Source organism: Eumetopias jubatus, unplaced genomic scaffold, assembly GCF_037043125.1.
Source record: "Eumetopias jubatus isolate StellerSeaLion01/CBP00866 unplaced genomic scaffold, mEumJub1_p1.0 scaffold_10, whole genome shotgun sequence".
Lineage (NCBI taxonomy): Eukaryota > Metazoa > Chordata > Mammalia > Carnivora > Otariidae > Eumetopias > Eumetopias jubatus.
The window spans coordinates 56,974,361-56,983,356 of NW_028274816.1; the positions used below are offsets into that span (position 1 = coordinate 56,974,361).

Genomic DNA, 8,996 nt, shown 5'->3' on the forward strand with positions numbered 1-8,996 from the left:
GGCAATGTTTTAAACAAGAGTCACAAAACTATTATCATTTTCTTGTTCATTTAGTCCCATGTTACTAATTTTTTTTTATTCATGAGAGACAGAGGCAGGGGGAGAAGCAGGCTCCCTGCGGAGCAGACAGCCCGATGCGGGACTCGATCCCCGGACCCTGGGATCATGACCTGAGCCAAAGGCAGACACTTAACCAACTGAGCCACCCAGGCGCCCTGGACATACATTTTAATAATTACAATGTTAAGTGATGACCTTATTACCAGAACATAGTAAAACTTTAGGAATTGCATATCGTCCCTAGAATAGTTAGAGCATGTACCCACACAACATAACCTAAGGCTTATCATTATATTTTTGATGGTGCTTTCCAGGTAACTTAAAATACCAAATAAACAAGCCTAATTGGTCCAAAAGACTTCATTTATAATTTAAATCATGGGGAAGTTGGTTAAAAACCTCAGAAAGTTGCAAAGCACATGCCTACATAGGATTACAGATCATTATAAAACCCAAAACTTGGGCGCCTGGGTGGCTCAGTTGGTTAAGCGACTGCCTTTAGATCAGGTCATGATCCCGGAGTCCTGGGACCAAGTCCCACAGCCGTCTCCTTGCTCAGTGGGAAGCCTGCTTCTCCCTCTGCCTGCCACTCCCCCTGTTTGTGCTCTCTCTTTCTGACAAATAAATAAAATCTAATAAATAAATAAATAAATAAATAAAATCCATTCATTTCAATCTTAGTCCATCCTGACCACATATGAAATCTTTTCCCAAAGATTTCCCTTCATAAGCCTTCTACAACTTTCCTTTGCATTCAGATTTTGTCCCAAGCCATTTCTTCTCAACCAGTCTTATTTAGGACAAAATTACCTTCTTTTACCTTTAACAAAAATGTATTCCCATTCCTTACATCTTGCTTATATATCTCCTACTTTTCTACATACAGAGTTACTTTCCTTATTCCCATCAGTCTTAATTACACTTAGCAGAATTTTAACTTTTAGCAACCTTAATCTCCAGTGAAAATTAAGTAGTAATCAATGGTGAACTGTTATAGCAGAACTCTTTAGATGGCAAATTTATGAATCAGTTAAGCACAAAGCATGTTTACTAACAGATTCAAATATTTTATCTTCTTTTTTTGCAATAAGAAGTCAAAAGCGTAAGTCTACGTCCAGTAATCAATGCTTTAGTACCTTATCCTGTTTGGAGAAGACCTGGATGTCCAATGAATTTAATCCCAATTTATCATCCAAGCAAAACTTTAAAGTTTCAGGTTACCAGCGACTTTTTTTTTTTTTAAGATTTTATTTATTTATTTGAGAGAGAATGAGAGAGAGCAAGCGCACAAGTGGGGTGAGGGCCAGAGGGAGAAGCAGCCTCCCCACTGAGCCGGGAGCCTGATGCGGGACTCGATCCAGGGACTCCAGGATCATGACCTGAGCCGAAGGCAGTTGCTTAACCAACTGAGCCATCCAATGACTTTTAAAAAGCTCTCTTAACAATTCCCCATGAAATCTCTGAGAGAGAAAATTAACCATCATTTTAAATTATCTTTTTGCTCACAAACTGCAACAAAGGGGCGCCTGGGTGGCTCAGTTTATTTATTTGACAGAGACACAGCGAGAGAGGGAACACAAGCAGGGGGAGTGGCAGAGGGAGAAGCAGGCTTCCCGCGGAGCAGGGAGCCCGATGCGGGGCTCGATCCCGGGACCCCTGGGACCATGACCTGAGCCGAAGGCAGACGCTTAAGGACTGAGCCCCCCAGGCGCCCCTCAAATAAATCAAATCTTAAAAAAAAAAAAACAATGAATCCTGGAACACTAGATCAAAAACTCATGATGTAATGTATGGTGATTAACATAATAAAAAAAGAAAAGAAAAAAAAACTGCAACAGAGATCATGAGCTTATTTGACCTTCAGTAAATCTTGGTAGAATAAGTTTCAGATTTAATATTAATAATTTTCAAGACATGTTTTAGTTTAATTAAACCAACGAACTTAAATAGTTTAAATACCAAATTATATTCCTCCTGGGTTCTCTTTTAGAAGCCAATCAGTTTCGGGCGCCTGGGTGGCTCACATGGTTAAGCGTCTGCCTTCGGCTCAGGCGTGATCCCAGGGTCCTGGGATTGAGTCCTGCGTCGGGCTCCAGGAGCCTGCTTCTCCCTCTGCGCCTCTCTCTCTCTCTCTCTCTCTCTCTCTCTCTCTGTCTTTCATGAATAAAAAAATCTCAAAAAAATAAAAAGAAGCCAATCAGTTTGTTTCCCATTATCAGTTTTTACCTGAGGCACTGGTGGGGAAATCTGAAGTGAATGGTGTCCAAAGGCCCGCGGCACCCAAGATGATGCAGAAACAGGAAGAGGAGAACTAAGGGGGAGGGAACAGAAGGGGCAGAGTGCCGGCCGGAGGCAGAAGAAAAAGGTTCCCCGGTCCTAAAACCTGGCAGCCGAGACGGTTGAGCAGACACAGATTTTTGTTCATTTGTTTTTCCCCCAAAGTGAAATTAGGCTGTCCATGTCAGGCCGGAGAAGACACGGAATGAACCGGATACAAGGGGAGTTTCGGCAGCTGTTTGGGAATATTCTGGAAAGTCCCGGTCCTGGGCTAGACTAACTAGAAACAGTTGGTTCCAGTTATAGCCGTTAACCCTGAGATGGAGAAGCTCCCACATCTGTCAGGAGGAGCAGTGAGAAGAGCGAGAGCCAGCATCCCCTTTGCTAGGGCGGGCCTGTATTTCAGCAGGCTCCGTGCTCAGCAAGGAGCCCGATGCGGGACTCGATCCCAGGACCGCGGGATCATGACCTGAGCCGAAGGCATACGCTTAACCGACTGAGCCACCCAGGCGTCCCAAGCAACCTGGGCTTATTTTGAGGAGGTCTACTTAGATAATTACCATCCAATATGTCAGGAGGGAGTTTATTAGTCGGACCTGTTCGGGCAAACACATTCTGCAAGAGGCCCTTAGGTCGGGGTCCTGGTGTAGAGCAATGAAGGTCCCCTAGGTCCATTTGCGTGTGTCCTGCAGAGGAGATCTTAACGGATAGATCCCACTGAGGCCATGTGGTGTTACAGGAGCTCAGTTCTTTCCTACATTTCTCGAACCGAATTGTTTCCGGTGGCACCCCAAGAGAGAAGAGAGAAGGTCCATTACCCGCCCCCCCCAAAAAAACCCAGCGACTCCTGGGTGGCGTTCCACACGGAGTATGTCAGAGGTTCCTGGTGTCAAGGTGACCCAAGGCATCCCCTGAACACAATCACTGTGATCGCCGCCACTGTTAAAGGCCCCATAGGAGGGATGCTAGGGTCCCCTCCCATCACCCCAGGCTTCCCCCCTCACCTCCTAAGCTATACATAGGTGCCTGACATATGGACCGAAATACCCTGCCTTGGAGGTCGGGCTGCAAAGGTCACTCATTATTTTACCTTGCTGAAGAACCTATAGCTTTTAACCCACACAACACACTAGAAAAGTTTTACGAGGGGAAATTACCCAATTTTGCAGTACTCGGTCCAGAAGAGTCCCCTCGAAGATGGCCTATTTCCCATCTCAGGAATCCAGTACGTTCCCGTCCGTGTCATAGAGAGATGCCTATGAGGGCGTCCCCACATACCAGCTCTCCGTCCCCTAACCAAGGTGTCCCTTGGCGACCCGTCCTAGAGTGAGAGAGTGGCCTAACACCCTAGGACACCAAAAAGTCAGGCCGGCAGGAATAACCACTCTGCCCTGCAGCCGACACCCAACCCTCCCCGTCCTCTGGACTAGCACTGAATGAATATTTTAGGTAGCTCAACCATAGTGAAGGGTGCAAACTGATATCCAGGGATTTGTGGGCAGGTATGTGCGGCTTCTGGAGGAGGCTTCCCTGGGCTGTGACCTCCAGGGACGGTCTCCATCCTTTTTACGTGTCTCGGACACCCCACAGTCATTTATGATGTCCAGGGCAGGCTCAGAGCACCGGATAGCCAGTCCTTATGTGCGCTCCCCGGATAAGGCCCGAAATTAGGGGAATTCTGTGACATGTATCTTGGGAGTTCTCATAGGGAACCCTCATTCATTTTGTTTGCACCCAAGGCTTTGGTAAGCAAATGCCCAGCTAAGAAAAAACACAAGTGTCCACACAAAAAGATTTTTTTTTTAATTTGATTACTTAAGTAATCTCTACACCGAACATGGGGCTCAAACTCACAACCCTGAGACCAAGTCACAGGCTCCTCTGACTGAGCCAGCCAGGTGCCCTGGAAAAGATTGATTCATTGGTGATCATGGGAATGCCCATGAAAACCACCATGAGAGACTATTCTCATCCACAATAGCGATGAAAATAAGAAAATAGGACAAAACCAAGGGTAAATGAAGAGGTGAAGCAACAGAGACTCATAACTGGTAGTGAGTGGATTTTGGAGAAAACACAACCACTTTGGAGGATAATTTGGCTACATCTAGGAAAAAAAAAAGATTCAAGTATTGAATTGCTTCGGATCAGCAACCCCATTCCCAGAGTCTCCTATAGGCACCCGGAAATGTGCAGAAAAAGTTGATTGTGTTATTGCCTGCTCTTGGGAAGAAAGTTGTAACTAGCCAAATGTCAATCGTCAAAAGAATGAATACATCAATCATGATGCCATCACTAATTAACCTGATAGAGCAATTAACAGGAACTAATTAGGGCGTGTGGCTGGCTCACAGGGCACTCAACTCTTAATCTCAGGGTCATGAACTCAAGCCCCACGTTGAATGTGGAGTCTACTTGTAACAAAACAAAATAGGGGCGCCTGGGTGGCTCAGTCGTTAAGCGTCTGCCTTCGGCTCAGGTCATGATCCCAGGGTCCTGGGATCGAGCCCCGCGTCGGGCTCCCTGCTCCTTGGGAGCCTGCTTCTCCCTCTCCCACTCCCCCTGCTTGTGTCCCCTCTCTCACTGTGTCTCTCTCTCTCTCTCTGTCAAATAAATAAATTAAAAATCTTAAAAAAAAACAAAATAAAAAAATAAAAAAACCTCTCCCCCCCCAGGAATTAATTAGAACCACATGGTAAACATGAACAGATACAAAAAAAACAAAAACGATTAAAAACCAAATTGCTTAAAACATGGATTACAGCATGATACTAAACAAATAGAGATTTTCAAATAATACATTTAGAAATCTATGAATAATGCAGGAGGATTAAGGCCAGTTTCTGGACAGCAGTCACAGCTGAGGGGCTAGATGCCTTCCAGAGGGAGCTTCATGTACAGCCTCAGTTTTATTTAAAGTATCCTACTGTGGGTGTAATCGCCTCTATTTAAAAGAAAGGTTTGTGTGAGCCTATTATATTTCTTTTTTACTGTTATGTTAATCACCATACATTACATCATTAGTTTTTGATGTAGTGCTCCATGATTCGTTGTTTGTGCATAACACCCAGTTGTGTGAGCCTATTATAAACTCTGCAAAACTGAGTTTAATCTTGCTTTCTTCGGGCTCAGATCTACCCACAATGACCTCGGCTTCCGAAGGTCACAAGAACCCACTTCCCTTCTGTTGCTGATTGCAAAAGGAGCTTAGAAGTAGGCAGTCCGCCCCTAAAAGCTATTTCCATTTGTCCCTCCCTCCCCTAAGACCACACCACCTGCTCTTTTTCTGCAGGGCTTACCAGCGAAATCTCGGTATCCCCTGGATACAGGACGGGGAAGACAGGGTTGGTGGCTCTGTTGTCCCTAGGCCGCTCTAGGTTCTGTTCATTTGGGAAGGAGTACTCCAAAGGGAAGGGGCCCTGGGCTGAGTCAGATGTGAAATAGGGACCTCCCCTTCTTAAATGAAGAAATCCTGCCTCCTGTTATTTATAACCTAATGTTTTCCCAGGGAGACGTGTGGTTACTGACACTCTATTTTATTTTTTCAGATTTTATTTTCAAGTAATCGCTACACCCGAGGTGGGGCTCGAACTCACAACCTGGAGATCAAGAGTTGCCTGGTCTACGAACTGAGCCAGATAGTCACCCCACTGATACTCATATTTAAATGTTTCTATAAGGGGCGCCTGGGTGGCTCAGTTGTTAAGCGTCTGCCTTCGGCTCAGGTCATGATCCCAGGGTCCTGGGATCGAGCCCCGCATCGGGCTCCCTGCTCAGCGGGAAGCCTGCTTCTCCCTCTCCAGCTCCCCCTGCTTGTGTTCCTTCTCTTGCTGTGTCTCTCTCTGTCAAATAAATAAATAAAATCTTTAAAAAAAAAAAAAGAACTTAGTAACATAATCCTCTTAATTAAATGGTTCCTGAATTTGTCCCCACAATGAAACACCTGAACAGACTCATTAATCAGTCACTCCCCATCCCTCCCTCTTCCAGCCCCTGGTAACCATTAATCTGCCTATTCTGGACATTTCACAGAAACAAAGTCATTTATATGCTGCCTTTTGTGAATGGTTTCTTTCCCTTAGCATGGTGTTTTCGAGATTCATCCATGTGGAAGCACATTATCAGTACTTCATTCCTTTTTATGGCTGAATAATATTCCACTGCATTGATAACCACATTGTGTTTACCCATTGATGGACACTTGAGTTGTTTCTACCTTTTGGCTCTTATGAATAGTCTTACTGTGAACATTCATGTACAAGTTTTTCTATGAAGACCTGTTTTCAATTCCTCTGGGTATGTACCTAGAAGTAGAATTGCTGAGTCGTGGGCGCCTGGGTGGCTTAGTTGGTTAAATGACTGCCTTCGGCTCAGGTCATGATCCTGGAGTCCCAGGATCGAGTCCCACATCGGGCTCCCTGCTCGGCGGGGAGTCTGCTTCTCCCTCTGACCCTCTTCCCTCTCGTGCTCTCTCTCTCTCTCATTCTCTCTCTCTCAAATAAATACATAAAATCTTTAAAAAAAATTGCTGAGTCGTATGATAATTCTATTTAACTTTTTTTTTAGATTTCTTTATTTTTAAGATTTTATTTATTTATTCATTTGACAGAGAGAGACACGGCGAGAGAGGGGAACACAAGCAGGGGGAGTGGGAGAGGGAGAAGCAGGCTTCCCCATAGAGCAAGGAGCCGGATGCGAGGCCCGATCCCAGGACCCCGGGATCGCCACCCTAGCCGAAGGCAGACGCTTAACGACTGAGCCACCCAGGTGCCCTGATCTTAGGAATTTTTCAAATATGACTCTAACGTGAGAGCAAGATTTGGAATCGCTGCCCTAGGACACATCCTGATCAGATTTCAGCATGCACCCTCCTAGTTCAGCAAGTGTTTGGTAGAGAAGATCTCCAAATTATCCCACAGGGCATTTGAGAAATATGCTTTGGCATTTCTTATGGTGGGATTCACCATTTGGAGAAAGTAGATGGGAACAAAAATCGGGGTGATAATATCCAAGATTGTGGGTGGTTTTCAAATGTACAAATCATCCATGGGATATATCAGAGAGTCGTGTTAGTGGTCTCAGTAGTGAGGTTCAGACTTTGGAAAAATTAGAAAAAATTATCATTGGTGACTTCATTTATGAATAATGATACATTTCTTCACATGACTGCCAGTGCCCCTGCTAAGTGGCCAGCTCATCCTTCCCAAGCAGAGAGCAGGGTCAGACGTCAATTCCCCGGGACTTGTCTGCAGGAGGCAGGGAGGGGAAATGATGTCCATCCTCACCTCCCACATCCTCGAACCACGGTGTCCTCCCACTTCCTCTGAACACCTGTAGCTGGAGTTCAGAACTCCACATGAAGGAGTCTTGGCCGATTCCTAGAAAGGCTACCACCCTCTGTGAATTGCTCAAATATTGATGTCCTAAGATTACTTTAAAATATTAAAAAGAAGGAGGAGGGAGCCACCCAGACATTCCGAGTTTAAATTCATTTAAGTGTATTTACTTTAATTTTTTAAAAATGTTTTTTAAAATGTAAAAAAAAGGGGGGGCGCCTGGGTGGCTCGGTCGTTAAGTGTCTGCCTTCGGCTCAGGTCATGATCCCAGGGTCCTGGGATCGAGCCCCGCATCTGGCTCCCTGCTCCACGGGGAAGCCTGCTTCTCCCTCTCCCACTCCCCCTGCTTGTGTTCCCTCTCTAGCTGTCTCTGTCTCAAATAAATAAATAAATAAAATCTTTAAAAAAAAAATTTTTTTTTAAAGATTTTATTTTTAAGTAATCGCCATACCCAATGTGGGGCTCAAACTCACAACCCCAAGATCGAGAGTCCCATGCTTCATCAACCGAGCCGGCCAGGCATCCCTAATTAATTTAAATTTAAATAGCCACATGTGACCATCAGCTACCCTAATGGACAACTTAGGTCTAGATATATCCGATACCAAAGCCAATGGTCTTTCTAGTATTACTCGCACTGTGATAAAGCGTTTCATATTCTACACAATAGCATTGCTTCTTTGAGATGGCAACTTTCAACACATTGTGGGGAAAAAAGTATTAAAACTTGTTTTGGGATAAAATTGGAAAGAAGACCTTTAATCTATGAATAATTAATAAGCCACTGAACACCAGATCTAGAAGATGTCTTGAAGCCACATAGATATTTAATTTCTAAAGCTTAATTGAGGTGGAGCAAGGACAACAGAAATATGGGTAATAAACAAGTCATTTCTGTATGTCTCCTGGCCATCAATATGCAAATGAACAATTCTTAAAATTAGCGCTGAAACAAAGTCTCATCAGAAAACGATGTTCGAGCAGTTGCCTTCCCCCAGAGTTTGTGTAGAGAGAATTACCCAGGGCGCCTGGGTGGCTCAGTTGGTTAAGCGACTGCCTTCGGCTCAGGTCATGATCCTGGAGTCCCGGGATCGAGTCCCGCATCGGGCTCCCTGCTCGGCCGGGAGTCTGCTTCTCCCTCTGACCCTCTTCCCTCTTGTGCTCTCTCTCTCAAATAAATAAATAAAATCTTTAAAAAAAAAAAAAGAGAGAATTACCCATGAGAATTTTCAAACACACACTTTCCTTCGCATTTTAGCTCCTCCCCTGTCTCTGTTGGTTTTTCCTCCTGTGAAGACAGAAAAATGCTTTCCGCATTTGGAA

General features: G+C 44.7%; 1 protein-coding gene across 10 annotated transcripts in view; it reads right to left on the reverse strand.

Annotated features, from left to right (window-relative positions):
- CARD8 (caspase recruitment domain family member 8) overlaps positions 1-5,730 on the reverse strand; it is a 33,359-nt gene extending 27,629 nt beyond the window's left edge. For 9 of the 10 annotated variants that reach the window (XM_088027697.1, XM_088027695.1, XM_088027703.1 and 6 more), the window contains exon 1: positions 2,287-2,354. The gene's annotated coding sequence lies outside the window, so the exon portion shown is untranslated. Of the gene's footprint in view, positions 1-2,286; positions 2,355-5,636 lie in introns of those variants that run through there. The other variant, XM_088027696.1, reaches the window with a different exon arrangement.
- Between the last annotated feature and the right edge of the window lie 3,266 nt (positions 5,731-8,996).